Source organism: Petromyzon marinus, chromosome 16 (genome assembly GCF_048934315.1).
Source record: "Petromyzon marinus isolate PM22_M1 ecotype Great Lakes invasive population chromosome 16, UKy_Petmar_22M1.pri1.0, whole genome shotgun sequence".
Taxonomy (NCBI): domain Eukaryota; kingdom Metazoa; phylum Chordata; class Hyperoartia; order Petromyzontiformes; family Petromyzontidae; genus Petromyzon; species Petromyzon marinus.
In genome coordinates this window covers 2,413,755-2,425,152 of record NC_133682.1, presented here as the reverse complement: position 1 = coordinate 2,425,152, position 11,398 = coordinate 2,413,755, and the positions used below count along the sequence as shown (strand labels likewise).

General features: G+C 45.3%; 1 protein-coding gene across 7 annotated transcripts in view; it reads left to right on the top strand.

The window, feature by feature from the left end:
* Nucleotides 1–3,398: 3,398 nt before the first annotated feature.
* LOC116942987 (amyloid beta precursor protein binding family B member 2-like) overlaps nucleotides 3,399–11,398 on the top strand; it is a 65,222-nt gene continuing 57,222 nt past the window's right edge. For 3 of the 7 annotated variants that reach the window (XM_076067411.1, XM_032955545.2, XM_076067413.1), the window contains exon 1: nucleotides 3,441–3,654. The gene's annotated coding sequence lies outside the window, so the exon portion shown is untranslated. Of the gene's footprint in view, nucleotides 3,655–11,398 lie in introns of all 7 variants that reach the window. The other 4 variants (XM_032955550.2, XM_032955549.2, XM_076067412.1 and 1 more) reach the window with 2 other exon arrangements.

Genomic DNA, 11,398 nt, shown 5'->3' with positions numbered 1-11,398 from the left:
CATGCAGCAGGGCCTCAGACCACTTTACTTGCCCCGTAGTTACATGGACAGTGGTCTTAGCCGATGTTGGGTGCCACTGAGAAAAGATAACCATTCAGCGAGAAAGTGTGGTGTTGACGGGGAAGGACACAGTAATGTGTCTGCTATCTGCCGGATCAACTTGTCAAAATGCTAATCCCATGGTAAGCTTTTAATTGGTGAAGGTGCACGCAGAAGCTAATGAATCACCAGGGGGCATCTTATGACACGCAACACGTGCGATGTGTGCGCATGTGGTGGGCACGGCTTTGAATTCACCACTCAATGCACCAAATATTGTGTTGTAGAATATCTCGTTTCTATTTTATGTGCGGTATTCCTACGCTGGATTACTGTTGTGGTGTGAAGAGCGCAACTCCCACTTCGCTGTACTTGATTGATGGTGTGGCACTCGTTCACTCTGGCCACTCGCTCACCGTTGGTCAGTCGCCCCGTTGTCACTCTTCTATCGCTACTGCCATGGTCACTGTTCCACCCGTGAACTTCACGCAGTGATTCCTCTGCCCGCCCATTGTGAGACTTTTTTTTGTCTCGCCACTGCAGGTCACAAACACGCCTCGTTAGGGGCCGTCCATAAATGACGTCAAGCAACTAGGGGGGAGGGGTCAGATTTTTGTGACGGGGGGGGGGTGAGAAATGTGACGTCACATCAAAATGCGCAACTATAAATAAATATAGAATTGTTATAACACTAATTGTTATAACACTCCTACAACATCAGAGTGCAGCGCCACATTGACAATTTAAAATTTTAGGGGGGGCGCAGAGCTTTGTGACGTCATATTTGAGAGGGGGGGGTCTGACTTTTTGTGACGCCGTGTGACGGGGGGGGGGGTCAAAAATCGTTCAAAATCGCGTCACGTCATTTATGGACGGCCCCTTATGCTTGTTCCCTGGCGCCGCGTGGCACGTGGAATTCGGTCCCTCCGTCTTCTTGTCCAATTCAAGAGACGTGTCAACTCTTCCAGCGGTCACGGCTTTGATGGTGCTGTTTGTTCCTAGCCGTTTGACGCTTTGGGCGTTTGTAAAATGTGCGTCATATTGAACACAGATGAGTACGCGAGACACCCTTATACAGAGAGAAAAAAGTATTTGATCCCATACTGATTTTGTACGTTTGCCCACTGACAAAGAAATGATCAGTCTCTAATTTTAATGGTAGGTTTATTTGAACAGTGAGAGACAGAATAACAACAAAAAAATCCGGAAAAACGCATGTCATAAATGTTATAAATTGATTTGCATTTTAATGACGGAAATAAGTATTTGACCCCCTCTCAATCAGAAAGATTTCTGACTCCCAGGTGTCTTTTATACAGGTAACGAGCTGAGATTAGGAGCACACTCTTAAAAGGAGTGCTCCTAATCTCAGCTTGTTACCTGTATAAAAGACACCTGTCCACAGAATCAATCAATCAGATTCCAAACTCTCCACCATGGCCAAGACCAAAGAGCTCTCCAAGGATGTCAGGGACAAGATTGTAGACCTACACAAGGCTGGAATGGGCTACAAGACCATTGCCAAGCAGCTTCGTGAGAAGGTGACAACAGTTGGTGCGATTATTCACAAATGGAAGAAACACAAAAGAACTGTCAATCTCCCTCAGCCTGGGGCTCCATGCAAGATCTCACCTCGTGGAGTTGCAATGATCATGAGAACGGTGAGGAATCAGCTCAGAACTACACGGGAGGATCTTGATCTCAAGGCAGCTGGGACCATAGTCACCAAGAAAACAATTGGTAACACACTACGCCGTGAAGGACTGATCCTGCAGCACCCGCAAGGTCCCCCTGCTCAGGAAAGCACATACATGCCCGTCTGAAGTTTGCCAATGAACATCTGAATGATTCAGAGGACAACTGGGTGAGACCAAAAATGGAGCTCTTTGGCATCAACTCAACTCGCCGTGTTTGGAGGAGGAGAAATGCTGCCTATGACCCCAAGAACACCATCCCCACCGTCAAACATGGAGGTGGAAACATGCTTTGGGGGTGTTTTTCTGCTAAGGGGACAGGACAACTTCACCGCATCAAAGGGACGATAGACGGGGCCATGTACCGTCAAATCTTGGGTGAGAACCTCCTTCCCTCAGCTAGGGCATTGAAAATGGGTCGTGGATGGGTATTCCAGCATGACAATGACCCAAAACACACAGCCAAGGCAACAAAGGAGTGGCTCAAGAAGAAGCACATTAAGGTCCTGGAGTGGCCTAGCCAGTCTCCAGATCTTAATCCCATAGAAAATCTGTGGAGGGAGCTGGAGGTTCGAGTTGCCAAACGTCAGCCTCGAAATCCTAATGACTTGGAGAAGATCTGCAAAGAGGAGTGGGACAAAATCCCTCCTGATATGTGTGCAAACCTGGTGGCCAACTACAAGAAATGTGTGACCTCTGTGATTGCCAACAAGGGTTTTGCCACCAAGTACTAAGTCATGTTTTGCAGAGGGGTCAAATACTTATTTGCCTCATTAAAATGCAAATCAATTTATACATTTTTTGACATGCGTTTTTCTGGATTTTTGTTGTTATTGTGTCTCTCACTGTTCAAATAAACCTACCATTAAAGTTATAGACTGATAATTTCTTTGTCAGTGGGCAAACGTACAAAATCAGCAGGGGATCAAATACTCTTTTCCCTCACTGTACCTTCAAATATGGGTGCTGTTTGTCTCACTATATATTAAACAAAAATCGAAGTATTTTTTTACACAACGCATTGGCCTCATGGCCCTCTGGGAGTGCATAATTGCACCAGCATTTATTCAACACAAGCACACTGGCACGGTTTTGACATCCCGTGTCTCATCAGCGGTAGGGTTTGCTCGGGAATCGGATCGTCAGCACAGAATCGCGTCGTGTGAATCGTTATCCGACTCCTCGGCACCACGCGACACGCTGATACCAAGCCACGCCTAACAATAATTAATCATACCACACGCGAAGATATATAATCGGGCGACGTTTCGGGCAATTACCCTTATGCACAGCACAAAAAGGGGCGGCGTTTCGGGCAATGGTTTTTTTTCTCAGCACAAACATATTAGACGTGTTTTCCTTTTGAAGGGCATTGTTATCGAATAACGTGTAGAGTGTTTTGTTTGTTTTGAATAATTCGTGCCGAGTGCACGCACCAGCGCGAACCAGGGAGCCGTTATCGCTGCTTGGTTCCAAATAAAAACAGCGGATCAACCGTGCAGTCGGACCACGCCCTCGTAGCCCAGACCCCGCCCACAGCTGACCAGACCACGCCCCAAAACTCAGCCACGCCCGCACGCTGCACAAGCCACGCCCATAAACTATGCTGGCCCAGGCCCCACAGCGTGTGCAAAGTGAAAGGCGGTTAGGCCCCGCCCCCTCTAGGTGACGTCACGCATCCGCCCCGCCCCCAAACCGCCCCCCCCTGCGCCCTGCTGAAGGCAGTGGAGAGGAGAAGGAAAGCGTCTTGACCCGGGTTGAGACGAACACGGTGAGCTTACTGCCGCTACTCCCCTCTTCGATTTGTGTACATTGTTTTTATCCCTAAATCATCTTCGTCGCCATTATTATTGTTCTCGCGTAGTCACGCGTCGCTACGACCGCGGTTGGGCAGTGCAACGAGGAGCGCAAGGTCGCAACGGTACGCGGTCTCTCTCTCTGCCTTAATGGTGGTGGTTGGCTTGCGTGAAGGGGAGAGGTCTGTGATGCGTTGGTGTGTGCACACACACACGGGTGTGTGTGTGGGTATTTGTCTGTGTGTGCCGTGGCCGGCCTTAATAGGTGCTCGCTAACAGCACTTGCCCCTGGGGGGAAGGGGTAATCGTTGTCGGTGTACTTCTGGTTATTTGTATGCGTTTGTGTGTATCGCTGTGTGCGCGTGTCCACCGTGCACATGTGCATACATTTGTGTGCACGCGGCGGACGCTCACCCGAGGAGACGGAGCGACTAAATGAGCTCTGTGTGTGTGTGTAAGTGCTGTCTGGATTGTTACATCGCGGGATCGTGGCGGCTATGGGGAAGACCCTTAGTCCAGCAGTGGATCGATGATGGTTGACGGTGGTGATGGTGACGTGTCTGCGTGTTGTATCTTGTGTTTAGGCGTGTGTGTGTCTAAATGTACTCGACATTCTGTGTACGTGTGTGTAATCCCGTACTCGGTGTGCGTCACGGAACGCAGTGTAAATCTGCCCGAGGCCTTCCCCTAGATCGACTCCGCCTTAAGCGTAAACACCGGGGAGACAAAGGCGGCCGGGCGTGGTGTTAGTTACACCCCTCCCCCCTCTGTTATGTTCCATGCCGACATAAATAGGTGCTCACGAAGAAGCACTTGCTCCGAGTCTGTGAGGCATTCTGTGGGATGTGCGTTTACGTGTGAACAACGTGAAATGTAATTTACTTACCAAGAGCAGCCCGCGACCCGTCATCACGAGCGTCCGACATTGGAGGTCTTTGGCCGAACGTTTAATTCGTATTTTGATACCCAAATTGTGGGGATTTAGAAAACCTATAACATCGCATACCAATCGGTCTGCACGGACGGGGTCACGAACCCGCTTGGCTCCACTTGCACACACCGCCCGGTCACCGCGGAGACGAAGTCAGCGCGTGGTCCGCCAACCCTGGCCTCAAAGTAGGCGGATGAGAGCAACTTCGTGTTCTTGATGTTGTTTGTTCACGTTCATTGTCAACTCCGGGGTGTGCGTGGTGGGGCCGTGGGAGTTGTCTTCGTCTTCTTCTCGTTTTGGTGATTCTGATTTTGTTTAAAAGATGATTCTAGAATAAGTGCTTTATGTTTGGACACCTTTAAAGAGACAATGCGAGGGCCTTATGGACGGCGTACTGATCGCAACATATGACATATATAATACACGCACTGCGTTAGATATTACAAATTATATGCGATGTATGGGAGTATCGCATGCCATGCAAAATACATACTGTACGCGCTGTACTGTACACATGACATTTTCAACGTGAGCTGTAAACTGTATACTGTACAGTACTGTATACGTGCTCATTACATGTATCATGCAAGATACACACGATATGTCATGCTTACACCATCTACACGTTACACACCTGACCAATTATTACATGCATGCATTGAATAGTTATGTCATTACATATGAATGACAACCTTGACACACACAGTGCCCCAGTGGTACTGTATATTACATTTGACTCCATTGATACATATCGGCCATATGAACCCCGGGGTCCCGAATAAACGGAAGGCAAAATCGTAAATTAATGAATTGATCTTGGGCGACTTCGTCCCACCGCGCACATGAACGCCGAGACCCACCTGGCACGGATCATTCTGTCATGTCATGTGTCATGTCTAAGCGCAGCAGGGAAGACGAATTCGCACAAGAGCTGAACAAGTGAATGCACTCCATGCTCGGGTATGGGCAGGATTACAAGTCGTATACAAAGATGCTAAAACTGCCTACACCACTTCAGTCCTCTGTTGTCATAACGGTATGAATAATAATACAGCGAAACTGCTCTCTTATCAGTCTTGATGTTGAAGCTTTCGTGACTGCAGGAATCCATACTCTTTGGTTCTTTCGGTAAAGTCACGTAGGTTTAAAATAAATCACGACGTTTCGATTGCAACACAAGCGATCGTCATCAGGTGGGAAAACCACAGCAAAAAATGTTTGTTCTTTCTGTGGAAAGAACCAAATAGTATGCTCTCTTATCGTCATTATTATTTGTGACCTATCAATGTCTGCAGCCAGGATCAATCGATGACAATCCTATTACCTGCAGATATGTAACAGATGAGATGCGTTGCACCGTTAATTCTTCCTGTTTGATAATACTTCTCTTGCCCGTATGCATCTGTGCAGATAGGTTTTTTTTTTGCGGTTAAGCCATAGTCCCCACATACCGCTCATATCAATGCGGATAAGAGGAGCGGCGACCCACTACTCTGTAGAGATACATTGGTATAAACGCTTGTTACAAGATGAACAGCGCATTAAAAACGCGTACTATTTTATGTACTGTTTACGAAGTGTGTTCACAAATCCACACTGAGAAACACGATGATTGACAGGGATGTAAATTATTTGTTCGATAGTGTATTTAAATAGAGGTACTGTAGGTAAGTAGTTTTCAGTATTAAAGGCATAGTCTAACAAGACAACACTTGCCACCATCCTTGAAACCCATTGGTGAAAAAGAGCCAAGTTTTTGTTGACATAATACAATTCATAATAAACGTTTTTGGGTTAGATCGCGTTATTTATTAATGTGTCGTAACCCTCCACCACCCGACACGGCCAATCAGCAAAAACAGTGTCACGTTGACAAAAGATAAATAGTTCACTACTTTAGCCCACCGGTGTGTTGAAGAGTGAATCCACAACATTTTCAATTTTTGAGTACGACGTTTCGCTGGTAATTACATCCAGCATCATCGGGCAATAATATTGGTCGCCAAAGCCTACGTGTTAAACTGATTATAATACAATGTTTATGCGAGATCCGGGGGCTTATGGAACTGCTATATAAAACCCCGGCGACCCGAATTGATTCAAAGGCACGGCTAACGTCAGTGGCGAGTGTGAGATGAGCCAGTCCTGACCCAACCCCCGTGCTGCACGCTGACCAGCGTGGTGAGGTTGAGTCAGATTACAACCACGTCGATTGACAAAAAGGGCTGTAACATGCGAATCATCATAATGTACGACTCGTAAGCAATCTTACAAATGGCACGTATTACGTATGACACACACACGCACATTGCATCATGATTAACATGTGCAACACAAACGACAATTCACAGTGTACATATTACAAGACGCCACGCACAGCACGTGACGCGGTACTCAAACTGCAAAGGTTCTAGGTATAACGTGCACGCTATGTGTACACAAACACAGTCACGACATTAAACACGCGATTTGAGACCTCTCGCTGAATTATTATATTTGTGCCCTAAATGTTTATATCCGTTTCTCACTTCCTTGTGTCACTTAATGTCAATGCTAGAAATCCGTGTCTACAGATGCCTTTGTGTTTTGGACCCCATGTAAGGACCACGTGAAATGGTATGACAGCATTTTATGTGTACAGTTGAACACGTAGGCTTTCGCCACCAATATTATTCATAAAGGTTTTTTGGGTTAAATGTGTACAGTATGTCGTATTCGCACTATCGGATACAATCCATATAATACACTTGTAGATAAATAATAATGTCCAGCCGTTTGTCAATAATGTACACTGCCGAATTAAGGCTTCCCCATGCCTTATCGGTCATGGGGAATATTTGACCTACACGTTGGTAAGTGCCGGTTGATGGAAGTGGACCGGTTCAGATATCACTCGCCACTGATGTTAACAATGCCCATAAATCAAACACAGGTCGCCGGGTTCACACCGCAATGCGCTAACCACTGTGCCATCACTCCACCCCGATGCAGTACATTCAGTAATCGGTAACTCAAGCAATCACTTTATATCCAGATTCAAGCTCATTCCAGACCTGTATCATTTTTCAAGGGACACTTATAAACCAGGCCATTACGTTCAGTGTGTGCTGTATTTGCATATCATGTTGTAAGGGAGATGGGTCGTTTATTAGTGAAACGTTTGGCAATGAGGGACGAAAATTTCACAATTTATGCGCGGTTGTCAACCTGTGTTGGACTAATTTGTCGCACGGAAATTACTTCGATTGCTATGTTGTTTCCACCGACACATCCACAGGTACTTACCTGGGCAACCCAATGCCTTTGTTAGTCGTGGTTTCCAGTTCATAGCGATATTGCGTTTGACTCATTTTAATTACGTGTAAGTGGCAGTGAGAATCGGATGAGCTAGCAGTGGACTATGCCCCCGTTGTCGTTAAGTGTGTGCTCACAACCGAGAAAACGCGCTCTCAGATTGCGCAATTTAATACCCCCCCCCCCCTTCCGTTTGCTCGACACAATTTTTCGAAGCGGCCACTTAATGCAGGTCAAGGTGGCCGCTGGGTCAGCTCGCGGAGAGCTGTAACCAACAGGGGGATGTGTCACAGTGAACATCCGCTCAATTCTGAACATCCGCTCAATTCAAAGAGCTCACGCCATTGCGCTCGCATTGAAACGTAGCAATGGATTGTTGTAACCGTCATAAAAAAATATATATACAGTATGGAACACGTCTGCTGTAATACGAATCATGGTGGTCGAAAACAAGGCTGTGCGCGTATGCACGTGGAATGGTGCTGTCATGTGACGCTCAAGGAATGCTGGGAGAACCAATCTTATGGTCGCAATAGCACCTTTTGCTGTCTGTCAATCAGCTTGTTTGTCTGATTACAGCAGTTTTAAACGTTGCATCTGAGCCGGTGTGCTGAGTTCGATGGTTTGTCATCGTACAATTCTACTTTTGCATAACCTTAAATGACAAAAGCATACATTTTACCCCCTCGAGATTATGTTAAAAATCAAGCTTGTAGAAATGTCAATCTGATCAGAGATGTTTACAGGGTTTACTGAAATATAATCCATGTATTAATGCCAAACATTGTAATTTGCCACTGCCAGGAATATAAGTAATTATATCATCACCCTTTGATACATGGAGATTGAATTACTCTGGTTACGTAGCTAATTGCACTAATATCATGCCAATCTGAATCTGGCATAGTTACATGGTGGCCTGCTTTGGCTTATTAGAATTGGAATATTCCACACCTTCAGGTGTGGAATGATGACGATTCCACAGGATTGAGAAGGGGGGTTCAAGAAAATGGGTCGGCAATCATCAGTGGTCTTTTGACTCATCATACTTCTGGATGAGGGCCTCCACACGGTGATTTGTTTGGGGGGGGGTTCTTTCAAGCAAGACATTAATATACTGAATTTCAGTTGTACAGGTAGTACTAACAGAAATACATTGCAGCACTATGTAGCATTACTTGGCCATCACATAGCTTATTGATTTATTTTCATGTCCTGTTTGTTAAAGCATACAGTGAAAGCCATGTGACTACAGGCCTCCATTACGGATTGCTCTATTCGCTCTGATGTTATCACCCTCATTACTGTTATTATTTTTTATTTATGTCTCCGTTGTGGTTCATATTCGTTTTGTCTTCACAGTGAATGAGAACGTATTGATATTTACTTAAAGCGTCGTTTGCGCAATGAAGTGTTAGTTTGGTGTGTTATTTTTCAGTGAGCTCAATTCCATTTTTTTTATCCACAGACTGATTCCACAGGCCCAGCTTAGGTCATAAGCTTCACTGATGTAGACTGGAGTTCCTCTGAGTGCCTCTTATTAACGTGACTGGCATATGAAGTAATCGCTGTCATTTGAAATGTCAAGGCTTAAAGTGGCATTAAAGAAAAATATTGACTTTATTAATGCAAGCAGCTGCGATACCTACTTTGAATATTAGTGTGAAGTAAGACGGTACAGCTGAATGAATTGCAATGTGGCCTACATATGCCGTACAATTATTTCCTTGAGGGTGACCATCATCAATGACTTGTTTTTCGAGTGTGGAGTAGATGGCAGTGACTTTTATGGAACAATCCACATTTATTTTCAACAATATGCATTTAATTTCATTATTTTTCTTTTGTCAGCAATGATGAAAATGCTGTGTAATGAATTGGACAAAGTAAAATGCTAGTTACAAACAAGAATATCCCTCTGATGCGTGTGCAAGCTAATTAGCCAGATTTGCCCTCTTTCCACGAGGAAGCAGCAGGGGAATAGACCGCCTTTTTCATGCGTACCAGATGGGTCTGCCTTACATGTGGGTCTGAAATCTCTGAACGGAAAGCTTACGTCCTCAGGAGACCACTTGCCTTGGGATTTTAACATTTTTGCTTTTCCTGCAGCTTTGTGGTTAACACGAGGAGCCCTAAATCTTAAACCACATTCCTATTATGTGTATTACAGTTGTATACTGGAAGTTTTTTTTTAACGAAATTGCAGCCAAGATGTTCTTTCAATATGCCATCAAATTCAGCACCTAATTAGAGTATACTTTGGTGAATATAAGTGCTCGCCAGATGTTCGTATTGGACTCCCTTTTAGCTCGGGCAAGTGCAGTGAGCAAGAATACTGTTATTTGAGAATGCGAGTGTACAAATTTAAATTAGAATGTTATCTTTACCTGACTGTCGAGCAGCTTTCAATCCCATCCACAGTTGTCTGCCAGCAATTTGAATTTTTATTGCAGCGTAGGTGGGAAATTGTGTTTGCAACTTTGATGCGCCAGCTGCAGATACAGCCTAATTGTTAGCTAAGGGAGAGTGACAGTTTTGGTAATCAGTCACAGCTATAGCTGTCAAACCGTGTGCACATCACGCATGTCCCAGCCAATGATTCAAGGCTAATGATGCCTTTTAATTCTGACTGATTCACGGGCAGCGTCAGCGGGCCTTCAGCTCGCATTATAAATGGAACACGCTTGCACTCGGATTTTCAAATGAGGGCAGCACTTCAGTGCAGAGGGAAGAAGTCATATATTATCTCGTTTTAACAGCACCTCTCCAGCTGTGAATGATAAATCGTCAGCTCTGGTAGCAATGTTTACAGATTTTGCAGTTTGTAATTTAAGAGTATTAAGAATGTGCTGAAAATACGTCATTAATAATGGAATTGACACTGAAATCGAATTGAACTGCACCGCTATCAATAAACAACAGTTATATCAATTAGCGTGTGTTGAAATGGCATATTCAGAGTCTCGGATGCTACGCATGGATTTTTAGCTATGGCAATGTCTTCGCAAATCACCTTTTACTGAACAGCCGCTCGCAAAGGTGCTAGGATTGGCTTCGGAATGTCTCCCCGCTGCCTTAGTGTGCGTTGCTTTCCCGTGTGCTTGCGTGACCTTAGTCCACTGGAACGCTGCAGGACAGTGGACAGGTGGTAATGTCAGGCCTGGAATCTGTCTGCCTCGTACCCAACCGGCCTGATGACAGCTGATTTGGATTTTGAGAAGCGGGTGGATGGGGGGTTGTGGGGGTAGGCGGCTGGGAGGTTAGTCTGTTTGGGTTCTTGCAGCCACAGCTGATGCAGAAAAAAAACCCAAACCCAGACGTTCATTAGTGTCCCAATGCACTGCAGTGTGAGATCAAGTTTCGGTTTTTATCGCTGTGAAAATGGTTATAATATTCGGGGAGTTCCACTGGGTTTGGCATGTTTACCGAGCTTGAAGGTCACGTCGCTGGGTTTGTCTGTGAAAGGGTTTCAGTCTTTAAGCCTTGTGCGTAGGTGTCTGACATTTGCTTGTAAAGATGGATCAGGGTAATTTCTGCAATTATTTACACGCATGTAAAAAGCCATTGTTGTGTTTTGATGGAAAAGTACTGGTGCCAAACCTGCCATTAAATTGTTACCAACTAATCTGCAGAGCTACAACGAC